Here is a 15,846-nt window from a genome sequence, read left to right on the forward strand (position 1 = left end):
ACAGCCTGAATCCCAACTGGACAAAGAGGGAACACAGTAAAAAAGGGTAGAAAATGATAATAGCACAGAGGGGAGTGGGAAGTGCTTGGAGGAATGTACATTGTTTTACCCTTTTGCACATTTGATTATTAAATGGACTGGCAAATCACTGTGGTTCCTTTTGTTGATATAGAGGAGTCTCTTTCTTAGAGTTGAGAACTTTTTGGAAGGTTAAGTCCAGCTTCAGACGGTGTCAATACTTCCTGCCCAATTTAGAGCACATCAGTAATTTTTTCCTTCCTCATGTTCCCTTACATCAGTGATTTTTCTTAGCTTTCTTCAACTTAGAGGAGAAAAAATTGCCACAAAGATAAATAGAATGTTTAGAAGGGCTGAAAATAAAAGTAGTAGGATGTTGGGACAACATTTATGTTGCTCCAGCTGCAAAGGAAGCAAAGTCCTGAGATGTGCTTTGAGGAAAGATGGAAATTATTATTTTCTTTAAGACATTAAGAAATTCTTGGAGATTGCTGCCTTGTTTACTCAGAGGATGGGGGATATTGGAGCAGTTGCCCAGAGAAGTTGTGGATTGCCCTTGTCTGGAAGTGTCCAAGGCCAGGTTGGACAGGGCTTGGAGCAGCCTGGGACAGTGGGAGGTGTCCCTGCCTATGGCAAGGGGTGGAACTAAATGGGGTTTTAAGGTCCCTTCCAAACCAAACCACTCCATGATTCTCTGATTCTATGACTGAGTCTCTGATTCTATGATTGAGGGCAGTTGCAGAGATGTGAAAGAACAGGGTAGGCTCAGCCACGCTCAAGTCTGTCTTTATCTCTGCCATTCCTGATAAAAATGCACTCAAAACATAAATACAGGTCTTGCTTTCTGGTCTGATCTTCTGCCTGTTGCAGGCTAAATGCAAACACAAAGGCACTAAAGGTGGTGATTTTTCAGTCACACTGAAGCAATAGCACATTACAGGGATGCATTTTGGAAATGGCAAGGACGTGGCACAAGTACAGAAAAATTTGGCATGTTAAAACCAGCCCGTGAATCAGAAGCTGTAATATTTTGGGTTAAAGCTCTCAGAGCTGATTTATAAAATGCCAGTCTGAACATGCTGCTGAAGAGAGTGATATGGATTATCCTGGCCATGCACTCAGACATGCCTGCCTATCCTCCCAGTCTGGCCAGTCTACATAGAATGGGGAGATCTGCTAACTTTTCTTTTTCCAGATCATCATACCTGGCTTACCTGGCTCCTCCACAGCACTCACTGCCCAGTATTCCCCCATAGCTGATGGAGGTAAAAAGGATGTCCAATCCAATGAATTATTTTAGAAATCTGATTTAAGATCAAAAGAATTGAAATCTGGATTCCACATTGTTGTAAAGACAACATTTAATAAACACCATTTAGTTCAACCCAGACATCTGCACACATAAAAAGGTTGTATTTTAGAGCAAGTAGTTATAAAAGAAGCAAAAAGGAAATTACATAAAATTATATATGATTGCCAGAAAATTCAGACAACCCCTGGTTTAAATGAAAGCATTTTTTAACTCCAGCATTTCAGTGAATGACATTCATTTTGGAATAGTCTGTCAGTTCATTAAGCAGAATATCAGGTTAGAGTTTCTGCAGTCAGTGAAGAAATGAGCTGCATGTTAATGTTCAGGTGAACTTGCTCCTCAACCTTTCAGAAAACAACTGTGAGTTCCAAATTATCTGGCCTAAGTGATCTGCTTGAGCTATCACGTTGCTGGTTTTGTACCCATGTTTTTCATGGCATTTCACACCCTAAACTTCTTCTGGCTGTGAATGGATTTGGCAAAGGGTCACACCCATGGTACTGCATGAAAATATGCATAATCTATTTATTGAGGTCTGCCTCAGAAGCTCTGGGGAATAACAGAGTAACTAAATTATGTCCTTGCTCTAATTCAGTAGGGACAATGGGAAGGAAAGCAAGAGGTTGATGTAATGATCCATCAGGAGAAAAAAAAAAAATAAATCAAGACCATGTCAAAAGGGAGACTCTTAGTTTGGAGAAACCATTTTTATTTCTGCTAGGAATATGTGAGAATTACTTTTCTAGACGAATGATCCTGGAAAGATTAAAAAAAAAAAAAAACCACAAAACATTTTTCTTTCAGGGAGAATTTCATCAGAAGTTTTCCAAACTGATGCACATAAAGCTCCCCAAGAGGACCTGGAAGATGCTGAGTCTATTAGAAGAATATTAAAGCCTGGTGCTTTGGAGAGTTTTGCTCTAAATAGTCCATGTTGTGCTTTAATCACCTTGGACCCACCTCTGTGTTTTCTGGAGACAGAGAACATGCCAGAAAAATGAAAGCACACAAAAGCCACACAAACCTTCACCAAGGAAAGTGTGCAGACATATTTATTCCAAACAGGAGAGTTTGGAAAAACTGAAACAACCTGTTAGTAAAGCCAACAGCACTTTGGAACACGGACAGAAAGGTCTTTTCACATTAAAAATGCAAAACTACCTGTAGATGGAATCTATATCTCAAGAAAGCTGGGAAAAGGAGCCCCAGGGAAAAATTCCAGACTGAGCTGGTGAATCACAAACATTCAAAGAATCCAGAAATTCTTTCTCTCCCTATAAGGAGGGAGCAATCTGGGCAACAAAATCCAGGAGCTGTCAGTGGTAGCTGAATCTGGAGAAACTCAAACGCAGTCTCAAGGTTGTCTCACGAAAAAAATTACTCAAGGAATGATTTGGAGCTAAATGGATACACCTACAATGGCAGCAATTTTGGTGGTGGTGGTGGTGGGTTTTTCTTGATTTTTGCTTTTTTTGTGGCCCACTATCTTAACTGTGATCCAAGACAGAAATTCAAAAAGTTATTTTCAAGCCCTGCATGAGAATATATGAAAACCAACCAATTTTTTGTGTGTTTGGTAAGAGCACCGAGGCCAAGATTTGATCAGTCACATTCTACACCCATAAGAGGAGGGATCAGAAAGCCAGGCCAGGACTCAGATGAAACCATTTCAGTGGTATTTATGGAAGACTTTTTAGGCTAAAGGGCTACAGAGCTCAGTCTGTAGTGGATAACTGTATTTATCCACATTGACTGGGCACTGGCCAGAGGCCAGAATCAGTAGCTGAAATGCTGGTGTTTGGTGCAGCAACACCCCAGGGTATTTAACCTGCCCTCACAAAGAGGGGAAATGATGTGCTATAGATAAACATCACACTGACAAATCCCTGGTGGATGTTAGATACCCCAGGGGATCTCAAAAAACACTTAACACCTCTGTTTAAGTGGCTGAATCATGTCCTAAATCTCCTTTTATTTAAACAGGGGTTTCTGCACTCAGATACAGGCAGGCACTTCAAACACTCTTTAGGTGCCTTGATCTGAGAGCTGGATCCCACTTTGGGTCAGCATCATAAAAATTATCTAAGCAAACAGGAACTGCAAGTTCCGTACAGAGAAAAGGGAATGAGTTGAATACTAGAGGTGGAAATCTGTCAGGGATACACTTGCTGGGAGCACCAAAAAGGCTGTGATGTGCTTTTCCTCTCCTCTTCTGAATGAAATTCATTCTTTGGTCGCCTGTGAAGGCGCTTTTCCATGACTCTCATTGCTACACCCAGCTGTGGAACGAGCAACAAGGCAGAGAACAAAAAGCTGGAGAATACAGAGCAGCATCCAGAGGCTTGGATCATGCAGAGAAACAACTTCCACACGGCTAATATTGGCTTTCCACTCTGCAGCCACCAAGAGCTCTTCTCTAATGAAGTTGGTTCCAGCTGTTCGCCCCCTATACGTAATCATCTCGGCTCACAAACCCATTCAGCAGCACAAAAACCCCATCCAGGCTGTCAGAAGCCACGAAACCCGAGTGAATGAGCGTGGCTGGTGCCATCCAAGGCTCCAGTGACAGCTGTGACACATTCACAGCCTTAGTCATGAGGAGCTCGAGCATCTGCGGTATTTTGGATGCTCTCTCATCTCCGCTGCATTCTAAGTTAGAGCACAAAACTCCTGGAAGGAATCCAAAGATCCAGCTCTCTAAAACACAGGAAATGAGTAACTTCACTAACTTTAACTTGGGTCTTTAAATAATGCACTTGTGCTGGCTTCTTTAGAGAATTTGTTTCTAGGCCAAGAGAGAAAGTTCTGTTGTGCATCCAAAATCTTTGATGCAAATTAAGCCCAAGCTCATATTTGGCTTTTGGTACTAATTGCATCAATTTAAGAATGCAGATGCATGTAAAATGTCATTATTACAAATATTTTGTTTTAAAAGAATTTTTTTTTTGTTTATGACTGTGACCATGCCATTTTATGTTTTTGCTAGAAATAAAAAGCACCTTCTCTAAACCTACTTCAAAAATGTGACAGTAAGAGCAGAAACAGAAATGTTGTGATTTAATAAAGTCTTTCCATTCCAGGAAAAGGAATTTGGAGTTAAAGATATCTTAGCTATTTTAATCTCCCCTTCCAAACATATATAATTTATTTCTGCTGTGTAGAAATGTACCTCTTACTGCTACAACTTTAACTCCAGTCTATGTATCAATGTGTTCTGAGAGGTTCATGTTGTTATTGTTTTGCATTATCTGGTTTTCAGTAAATAATTTTAAAGGCCATAGCGAAGGAGGAAGATGTTAGTTAAGTCCATTTATCAGCGGACTTTGTTAGCTTAGGACAGAGGGTGAATGCATTAAAATAAAAAAGCACTGAGCTATTGATATATGGCAAAAAGCTGCATTTTAGGTCACCTAGTTCTGAGCACAAGGGCTCCCAGCTGGTCCAAATGTATTTCACAAGGTGCCAACCCTGAGCTAATGAGGTCTGGTCAGCATTCATCTCCAGCTCTGTGCAGCTTCCAGTGCAGCCATTCCCACCCAGGGCAGAGCAGATGAACCTGGAGCTCTGCTGGGAGAACAGGCAGAGCCATGAAATCATGTCACTGTCCTAGACGTGCCCCTGTGCTGGTGTGACACACAATCACATCTGAGATTCAGCTGGAAAATCCCTCTGAGTAACTGGACAAAGATACACCAAGGAAACTATCAGATCACAACAATAAAAAAAAAAAATCAATGAATAATTTAAAAAATAGAAAAGGTGAATAGGTAGGATATTGTGTGGGACATGTGGCATAAATTCTCCAGCAGCTGGGTGTGCCCTTCATGGAATAAAGGGAAGATGTGGGTGAGGAAGACGTGGGGTCCACCACAGCAGTCCTGAACTTTTCATAAAACTTATAAAACTTGGGCTTTTCATAAAACTTACCAGCTATAAAAATTTATGAGCTAGCAAAATATCCCCAGCCTTCCCCTCCCGAGAGAGCTGGGGAAAAGAGAGGCATCACTTCCTGGGGAAGCCTCTGAGATACCATGGAAGGCTCCATCTGGCTGATTGTGGATGTGAGTCTGAGTCAGCTCTGCAAGAACCTCCGTGGGGTGATTCATCTGACCCACTCCAGGATGGGATGAACCACTCTGCTCGTTCCTAATACAGCAAATTAGGGTGATTGGCTTGGATGGGAGAATTTTGTTTTCAGATGCTTTCAGAGAGTAGATGAGCATCATGCAGGCAGCCAAACACTTCCGAGTGAGAAAGCCTCCGCATGAAATGAGCAATAGTTCTGCCAGGGGATCCTTTGGGGACAAGTTCCTCTTGAGAATGAGTGAATTTATGCATCCTCCACTCCTCAGAGATGGACCTAATGATAAATTTGCTCCCCAGAAACCAAGAACTTTATTCAGTCACATTTCCCTTCAACACAATTTTTTTTTTTTCATAATTATCCTCACAGAATCAGATTGGACAATGCACTGTCCCTTGCAGGGACAGAAAATGCCAAAACTTGCCTAAGTAACAAATGAATAAAAATTAAAACATCCAGGCTATTAACCCACCACACAGATTAAAACATCTTTTCCTGCCCTAACCCTCAGCTCCATTTAGCAAACCAACAAATCATATCTACCAGACCATAATTATTCTTCCATTTGCAGCTCCCGAGCTCGTGACACAAGTGTCTCTAATGGGGTGCAAAAGCCACTGTGATTGAGGCACATTTCCTGTGAAATGCCCAAACTGGATGGGCAAACCTGAAAACAGACCTGGCAGATGCTTAATGTATGTTCAGTGAGGAGCTCTTAGACATCAATACTCCCAATGTGGTACAAAATAAATTATTATTATTATTATTACTGTTATTACCATAATTATTATTAAGAAGAGTTGGAACATATACATATTCATGCCCTTTTTCTCTCAGTTTTAGAATGAATTATGAATTACATTAACAAAATCTAGAATTATTGAGTTATTTGTTGGGTATTTCGGTGCTTGCTTTGATTTGGGTTTTTTTAACAGTGGCATTAAGCAGAGGTTTTTCCACCTTTAAAAACTTTTTTTCCTTAAAAAAAATAACTATGGCAGTTAAATAGATCAAAGTCATTTCAGATCATAGCTCTCTATCAAGGAGTAAAAGATAGAGAATGAATCTCTATCACAGACACCTGAATGAGCAGGGATGAGACTGCCAGGGTGTCTCCAGGGCAGATAAATTGAAGAATTTGTATTCAACAGGAGCCTGGAACCAGAGCAGCTGCATGTTTCTGCAGGACCCCTTGCTAGGAAATATTCCCCAGCACAACAACCACACTGGTTTTAAATCCTCTGTGTGGTGATGCTTCCACCTTTTCTTTGGGAAATTAAATGGTTTAGCTTGTCCTAAGCAGTTCAACCCTGAAATTATTAATCTGGCTACTCTGGAGGAGAGCTTGCAGGGGGACACAATCACTGAGCTGCAGTGAGTTACATAAACAAGGCTGGAACAACCCAGCCACTTTTATACTCATTCCTAGGTTGCCTTGTGCAGATAGAAGTGCGAGCCTAAGACAGAAAATAAATTGAGGGAGTAAAAGGTGGTCAGAGGATAAAACACCAGCAAAGCAATGAGGTGAGAGGTGGACATTCTGCTACAAAGCTTCTCAAAAAGAAAAAAAAAAAAATCTGCCTTTTTTATTTGTGCCCACACAATTACGATCCAAACAGCGTTTCAGCAGCCAGAACAGACACTGGAATTCTAGAACTTGTTAATGCTGTGGAAAACTACCAAACACCTTTCTGTATGCAAAGCATTCCCTAAGAACAGAGCAAGTTCAGCACCAAGGGAACTGGGAAAGTCTCCTCAGGGGTACTCTGAGCAGCCTGTTTGAGCAGTGCCACAGCTCACCCTGACGAGACACTGCCAGCAAAGATGACTTTCAAGCTGTGGATAGCAAAAAAAGAGAGAGTTACTCACTGCTGCATTTACATCCCTTCAGCAGAGCTGTTCCACTTCTGTCCTGATGTGGAAAATTCACTCCAAATTCCTGTTGACTGCAGTGTGTGCCGGAGCACAGATGGTATGGGATTGGCTGGATGTGACAGGAGCAGAGGAAATGGAAACAAGGAAACACAAGCCAACCACAAAAAAAAAAAAAATAAAAAAAATCCCCTCATTGACTTAAAGATTGCGGCTGCACTCTCTGGGCCAAGGAAAGGGGTGAAATAAAATTCAGCACCTCCACTGACTTCCACATCCTCAGATCAGTTTTCCTCTCCTGGAAACGGTGGCAAATAAGCAATTTCTCTGTTAAATCATGACTAACTGCAAGACCTGATATTTCTGCAGGTTTCTCCACCAGGCATGAGTTGCAGCATGATCCTGCCCTGAGTTCACTTTTTCTCAGCACTTCTTAACTCAGATACTCTGGTTTCATCAAAAGATAATCCGAGCTAATTTAGGAATTAGACTGTTTGTACTAAGTGTGCTCAGAAGGAAGGAAAGGCAAACAAAATCTGCTACATTGGAATGAATCAGCTCGGGGACACGGGGCTCAACTTAGCAAAGGCACAGGCACATATGGAACTCAACCCCAGGAAAAAAATATCTCCAGGATGCTGTCTCAGTCAGCCAAAGGAGGAGAGACGTGCTGAACAAAGGTCGGAATGTGCTCAGCAGCGCAGCCCACAAGCTCAGAAATCTCAGGTTTTCTCTCCCTGGTAGCATCCCACAGCAGAGCTCCTGCCCCCGTGTTTGTGAGCCTCACAAACAGCAGCAGCAGCAGCAGTCTGGGCAGCTCTGAGAGGCTGTGGCACCACCGTGCCAACAGGAGACATCTCAAACCCACAGCAAGGGTGGATTGACCCCTCTAGTCTCCTGCAGGGACTCCCAGGGATGATGGAAAGCTAAAGCTGAGGAGTGATCACAAAGAGTCTTTAAAGAGAAATAAATATATTTGTCACAAAAAAGCCCCCTGCCCATGACCTTGAAGGCAGTGCAGTACCCATGGTTATTCTCCCAGCCATTCACAAGTCTTTGGTCGAAGAGAGCAAAACAGAGAAAATCTTTATTTGAGGTCCGAGATAAATGCCCCGGACAAAACAAGATTGATTGGAGCTGTCCTGAATGACAGCACAGCAGCACATGGAAACAGGTGGCAATAAAAGTGGGAGACCACAACCCACACACCAGCAGACACATCAACTTTGATCCAAGTCCCCTTATTGCCCTGAGCAGCATTCCTTAATTATTCACCAAATTCCAGTGTTGCCTTACCCATCCTATGGGACAACTTCTTCCAAGCCAGCTCCGGGGTGTTTGGCATTAGCCAAGGAGAGATGCTTGTATAACACCTTCTCTCTCTGCAGCTACACCAGCAGCACTTTCAGGAGTTTGCCTCTGTGCTATCACTGTCCTCCAGTAATCAAACATTCCCTTGGATCAGCCACGGAAGCGATTCCCTGCTCTACCTCACCAGTGCTGCATAGGCTGGACAGAGGAGTGAGGGGGCTGTGTACCCAAATAACAGCAAGTGCAAATCATTTGTTGTGTTTTTGACTCCAACAGATGAAATAAAAAATCCAACAAGCTGCTTCAGTTACATTCTGCTGAACCAGTCCATCACTCGCGCTGTAATTAACATGCACCAGACGGATGGTAATTGATAATTCCCTGAGAAAGAATCACCTGACTTTGCTGCCTTATTCACTTTAGTTAAGATTTTATTCTTAATATAGCTGCCTCCAGTGCTACTCCAATACATCCCTTCAAGCTAAAGGCCAGATTGTGTTTACCTGCAGATCAGATGCAGAAGAAATCCACTGACTTCCAGGGAGTTCTTCCAGATCTGCTGCTGTGTAAGTGGGATGATCGTGTAGCCATGAACACCGGCGTGCTACTAATCAAATCTGCTTTTTTTATTTTTACCCCGTGCATTTTCCAGTTCTGCACAGCAAGCTTGCATCATCACATTCCCGTCCTCTTCCTGGTTGCAAACTCTCAGATTCCAACACATACCTGAACGCTTCGCATCCTAAATTCCGAGCACAGTGGAAAAGAGCCTGTCCTGCTTGGCACATCCCTGATGGAGCTGTGCTCCATGAAGGCGCTCTTATCAGAGCCAGCTGCTCCAACACTGATAAGGACAAGTGCCCAGAGGCACTCGAGCACAGGTCAAAGGCACACTAACCGCGGCTATTCCCTCCTACCCCACAGCAAAAACAAGCGAGTCCTGCTGCACTGCCTGAAGGGTGAATCAGAGTTCCTGCTGCAGGTGAGGATGCGGAGCTGCATCGGGAACGCCGGCAGCAGCGGCGGGGCTGTAGCAATCAGGTTTTATTTACCAGCCATATTGTGTTAAAACCAGACGTGATTCCCATACCGAGCGCCTCAACCTGTCACCGCCAGCAGAGCGAGATTGATTTGTTCGCAAAGAACCAAATCTGTTCGGAGGGCGCATCCTCCGTGCCTGCCGCATGCAATTCCCCCTAAAGAAGTGTTCGCAGGACGTGGGGATGAGCAGGTAAATCAATGTCACTGGCTGCCAAGCCGGCTGTGACATCCCCGGGCTCGAGGGATGCAGATACCCTGGAGCATCCAGGAAGGACTCGCTGTGCATCCCCGGGCTCGGGGGATGGGGTGCCCTGGACTCGCTGTGCATCCCCGGGCTCGGGGGATGGAAATACCCTGGAGCATCCAGGAACGACTCGCTGCTCATCCCCGGGCTCGGGGGATGGGGGTACCCTGGACTCACTGTGCATCCCCGGAGTCGGGGGATGGGGGTACCCAGGAGCATCCAGGAAGGACTCGCTGTGCATCCCCGGGCTCGGGGGATGGGGGTACCCTGGACTCACTGTGCATCCCCGGGCTCGGGGGATGGAGGTACCCTGGAGGAGCCGGGGAAGGACTCGCTGTGCATCCCCGGGCTCGGGGGATGGGGCTGGCCCTGGAGCATCCAGGAACGACTCGCTGCTCATCCCCGGGCTCGGGGGATGGGGCTGGCCCTGGAGCATCCAGGAACGACTCGCTGCTCATCCCCGGGCTCGGGGGATGGGGGTACCCTGGACTCACTGTGCATCCCCGGGCTCGGGGGATGGGGCTGGCCCTGGAGCATCCAGGAACGACTCGCTGCTCATCCCCGGGCTCGGGGGATGGGGGTACCCTGGACTCACTGTGCATCCCCGGGCTCGGGGGATGCAGATTCCCTGGAGCAGCCAGGCAGGACTCACCATTGCCGCAGGGCTCCGTCCCGGCGATGCCGCATCCCCGCGGGGGCTCGGTGGCCGCGGGGAGCGCTCCGGCCCCGCTGCTTCCCCACGGCCGCAGGAGGGGTCGGTGCCTCCGGAGGGAATCCAAATTCCTCCTCCCTCGCCTGCCGGTCATGTCCAGGCTGCCCGTGCTCAGGGGATGGGCCAGCTCCTGGCCGTGAAGGAATTTGCCATCGCTAAAAAAAAATTTTTTTACAAAACCCAACAACAAAACAAACCCAAACCGAAAAACAACAAGGAAAAAAAAATGAAAGCAAGAAGGAGGACGGGATATTTTAAAACTTTTTTTTCCCCCTTTCTATTATTTGTTCTTTTTTTCAGGGGTCTGTCGGTGCTCGGGGAGCAGAGGGGTGCTCAGGCTGGCTGAGATGCTGTGCCCGGCTGAGATGCTCCGGTGCGCTCGCCCCTGCCCCTGTGCCTGTGTGTGATTCTCATACCCAGACAATGCTCTGCAAAGCGAGCTGGTCCTGCGGAGAAATGCAAACACCTCCTCCCCCGAGTGCCTGAGCAAAGGGAAAGCGATATGGAACCAATAGCTTCTCCTTGGCTGCTCTCATTAATATGGAGGAGAAAAAGAAACCAATGAGGAGGAGCGGGAGGAGGGATTTATTCAAATCAAATTTCCTGAATCGAACACCCATTCCGCTTTTTTTTCCCTTTCTTTTTCCCACGTACCCCAAATCTGCATTCTCCCTGTCACCTTAGCCCCGCTTCTGCTCTCCCACAATTTTTTATTTCTCATTTTATTGCTGTGAGAGGGTCAGCAGCGCACAGCGATGGGAGGGAGGATGGCATCGCTGCTGGGAGAGAGAGGGGGAGGATGAAAGGAGCCAATTTCTGCCGGACCTGCAGAGTTGATTGCAAAGAGAAGCGATAAAGTAGCTGGAGTTGCCAGGGAGGGGAGCTGAGGGGGAGCAGAGCAGGAATTTCAGCTGGAAACACCATTTTGCAGATGGTGTGTGCAGATGGGCAGGTGGCCTGTGTCCAGGCTGAGCCCTCAGAGCTAGGAGAGAGGATTCTCCCCTCTCCCACAGCATCTGCACACCAAGGGAGGGAAGAGACTGCACAGGAACAGCATCTGCACTGTCCTGCAGTGCCCAGAGCCATAGAACCCCTGGAACAGCAGTGCAGGAGAGAAACTTGTTGCTGGAAAATCAGTGGAGGGAGGGCTGGACAGAGGGAAGGGGTGCCCAGCTGGTTCCATGTCCAGTGCCTGCAGAAGAGCAGGGTGGCAGCTGTCCCTGCACAAGAGCATCCAGGCACTGCTCCCTGCTGCTCAGGGATTCAGGGAAGGTTCTCCAGACCTGGGGAATGAGACTGAAGGAGCCTGAGCATCCACAGCAGGCCCAGAGGAGTCCTCTGCCAGGATATCCCATGGACACACTTGGCCCCACGCTGAGTTTGCTGCTCTCAGACCCCACAGATCAATGTCAAGAATTTGAGGTGCTGGATGCCCACATCCCTACCCAAATTCTGGAAAAGCAGCTGCCTGCTAATGAGGTTCTGCTAATGACCCTGAAATTCCATGACACCTCTATGCTGACTACTGCTCTTCCTGCTGTGGAATCCTTTCCTCTGCTTATCTTTTCACAGAATCATTAAAGTTGGAAGACCTCATGATCACTGATCCAAATCTCTGATCAAACACCCCCTTGTCAATTAACAGAGCACTGAGTGCCACATCCAGTCATTCTTGGACACCTCCAGGGGAGGAGAGCCCACCACTTCCCTGGGAAGCCCCTTCCAATGCTCGACCATCCTTTCAGTGGGGAAATTCTTCCTGATATCCAACCCAAACCTCCCCTGGCACAGCTTGAGGCCTTTTCCACCTGTCCAGGGGCTTGTTGTCAGAGAGAAGAGACAACTCCACCTGCCTTCAATCTTCTTTCAGGGTTGTAGGGAGTGGCAAGGTCTCTCCCAAGCCTCCTTTTCTCCAAGTTTTTACCCCTTACCCTTCATTTTCTGCATCTCCCATCCTCTATTTCCCATAAATTAATTTCAAATCGTCCTTGCCTTCACCCTACTTCCTTCAAACACAGGAGAAAAAGAAAAGGCAATTTTGTCATAAAACTAGCTAAATCCATGACGGGTCCCAGTTACTGCACTGTCCCTGTGGCTCTGAGGTGCAGAAGCCTGGGGCACAGCCCCACAGCAGCTCAGCCAGCCCTGCTGCAGCCCCTTGGCACACTCACAGCCCCATGGATGCCTCCTCTGGAGAAAACCTTGTACAGACACGCTGTGAATGCACTCAGCTCTGGTTTGCTTCCAGCACCATGGAGCACACTAAAGAATGAACTGGAACTTTCAAAGCTTTTTTTTTGAGGATTTTCCTTCAGGTCTGCTGTCTTCCCCAGTCGCATCTCACAAAGAAAATAAATTAATGATTGTGGAATAATGGAATGATTTATGTTGGGGACTTAAGAGCTCATCCAGTTCCAAACCCCTGCAACAGGCAGGGACACCCCCACTATCCCAGGCAGCTCCAAGCCTGTCCAGCCTGGCCTTGGACACTGCCAAGGATCCAGGGGCAGCCACAGCTGCTCTGGGCACGCTGGGCCAGGGTCTCCCCACCCCCATAGTAAAAAATTTCTTCCCAATATCCCCTCTAACCTACCCTCTTTCAGTTTAAAGCTATTCTCTTTGTTCTGTCACTCCATGTTGTTTTCCAAAGTCCCTGTCCAGCTCTCCTGGAGCCCCTTTAGCCTCTGGAAGGGGCTCTGAGCTCTCCCTGGATCCTTCTCTCCAGCTGAACACCCCCAGTTCTCCCAGCCTGGCTCCAGAGCAGAGGAACTCCAGCCTGTGGAAACTCTGAAAGGCATTCTCAGTTAGGGAACATCTCTGTGAAACCCCTGCAAAGGCTCTTCCTGCTTTCTTTACTTGCTATCACGCCAAGCAACAACCAGATGCAACACCAGCCCATTGTTCAAATTTTTGGCCTCCCCTGGATTCTCTCCAACAGGTCCATGTCGTCCTTCTGCTGGAGATCCCAGAGCTGGAACCAGCATTCCAGGTGGGGATTCACCAGAGCAGAGTGGAGGGACAGAATCCCCTCCCTGGATTTGCTGCCCAGCTCCTTTTGATGCAGCCACAGCACGTTTGACTTTCTGGGCTGGGAGTGCTCAAGGCTGGGTCCTGTCCAGCCCCTCACCACCAGCACCTGAGTCCTCTCAGGGCTGCTTTCAATCTGTTCCTGCCCAACCTGTTTTGATGTTTGGGATTGCCCCATCCCAGGTGCAGCACCCTGCACTTGGCCATGCTGCACTCCATGAGGTTTGCACAGCCTCACCTCTCCAGCCTGTCCAGGCCCCTTTGGATCCATCTCTTCCCTCTTACATGTCCACCACACCTCCAGCTCAGTGTCCCAGTCAAATTCCTGAGCATGCACTTGATAATGGTTAGATGATGTAGGACAAAAAAAAATCCACAGCAAAATGTTTGTTCTTCCCACAAAAAAAGGCACCTATGTTCATTCTGCAGACTTAAAGAGCCTCTTCCCCCACTCTAAAAAAACACAAGAAAACAAAAAAACCCCCAAAACTCTATCTGTGTTCTCTCAAAACTTCCAGAATTTGTGGCAGTCCTACCTCAAAAGCCCAGCAGTGAGATGCTGCCTTAGTTTGCAAAGCATGGAAGAAGACTCCCAGGTGTTCAATTATTATGTGCTGATCCAACATCTGCTCCCTGTCATTCCCAGGAGAAGGGCAGTGGGCCAAGAGAATCATCTAGTGGCCCATATCCAGCAGCAGTTGGATTGCCTTAGATGATCTCAGCTGAATTTAGTATCAGGTTTCCTACTAAAGTAGTGAGGAGAGGCTGTCCAAGAACTTTGTTCCCCAAAGTCCATTTTTATGAGTAGAAAAACAATTAAGCCACTCCCAGGCAAATGGTGTTTTATTGTTATCCTCCTGAGCAGGCTGTTAAATAGTCTTTATTATTTAAGTGTGTGTAAAGCACAATAACCATTCTTGCCTGGTGTGAGGGAATGAGGGCGGCAGGAGGAGGCTTCCTGAGGGCAGTGAGAGCTCCTACTGATGACTTTGACATCCATCCATCCATCCATCCATCATCCATCCATCCATCCATCCATCCATCATCCATCATCCATCCATCCATCCATCCATCCATCCATCCATCCATCCATCATCCATCATCCATCCATCCATCCATCCATCCATAATCCATCCATCATCCATCCATCCATCCATCCATCCATCCATCCATCATCCATCCATCCATCCATCATCCATCCATCATCCATCATCCATCATCCATCCATCATCCATCCATCCATCCATCCATCCATCCATCCATCCATCCATCCATCCATCATCCATCATCCATCCATCATCCATCCATCCATCCATCATCCATCATCCATCATCCATCCATCCATCCATCCATCCATCCATCCATCCATCCATCCATCCATCCATCATCCATCATCCATCCATCATCCATCCATCCATCCACCCATCCATCCATCATCCATCCATTCATCCATCCATCCATCCATCCATCCATCCATCCATCATCCATCATCCATCCATCCATCCATCCATCCATCCATCCATCCATCCATCATCCATCATCCATCCATCCATCCATCCATCCATAATCCATCCATCATCCATCCATCCATCCATCCATCCATCCATCCATCCATCCATCCATCATCCATCCATCCATCCATCATCCATCCATCATCCATCATCCATCATCCATCCATCATCCATCCATCCATCCATCCATCCATCCATCCATCCATCCATCATCCATCATCCATCCATCATCCATCCATCCATCCACCCATCCATCCATCATCCATCCATTCATCCATCCATCCATCCATCCATCCATCCATCCATCCATCCATCCATCCATCATCCATCCATCATCCATCCATCATCCATGGGCCCTCTGGTCTCCACATTCTTCAGTCACTTCCCACCAGCTAGAAGACTTCCCAACAGCCAGAAGGAGACATTTCCTGGTTCCTGAGGGCAAGATCTGCTGGGAGTGTTGTGCAGAGTGCAGTCACTTGTTCCCTGATTAGCCATGTAAACGAGCTGCACTGGTCAAAGACATTTCTGCTCCTTCAACTGTGTCCACAGCCAGGGGGGTGCAGGATCCTAAATCCCTGACCTGCTGTGCTCCTCTGGGACATTCCTGGGGGGTGGACAGAGGTCTGCACCACTGTCTTTAAAGGCAGTGACTCAAACCCTGAACCTGAAGAGCCGTAGGTACCCTGTTTTGTGATTAGTTTTACCTTTTAG

At 46.8% G+C, this 15,846-nt stretch overlaps 1 protein-coding gene across 12 annotated transcripts in view; it reads right to left on the reverse strand.

Moving 5' to 3' along the window:
• ADCYAP1R1 (ADCYAP receptor type I) overlaps nt 1–11,113 on the reverse strand; it is a 138,188-nt gene extending 127,075 nt beyond the window's left edge. For 9 of the 12 annotated variants that reach the window (XM_033054880.1, XM_033054869.1, XM_033054858.1 and 6 more), the window contains exon 1: nt 10,535–10,825. The gene's annotated coding sequence lies outside the window, so the exon portion shown is untranslated. Of the gene's footprint in view, nt 1–8,582; nt 8,604–9,100; nt 9,189–10,534; nt 10,826–11,010 lie in introns of those variants that run through there. The other 3 variants (XM_033054782.2, XM_033054791.2, XM_033054800.2) reach the window with 3 other exon arrangements.
• Nucleotides 11,114–15,846: the final 4,733 nt, after the last annotated feature.

The sequence above is a fragment of the Catharus ustulatus genome, chromosome 1 (assembly GCF_009819885.2).
Source record: "Catharus ustulatus isolate bCatUst1 chromosome 1, bCatUst1.pri.v2, whole genome shotgun sequence".
In the NCBI taxonomy this organism is placed as follows: Eukaryota; Metazoa; Chordata; class Aves; order Passeriformes; family Turdidae; genus Catharus; species Catharus ustulatus.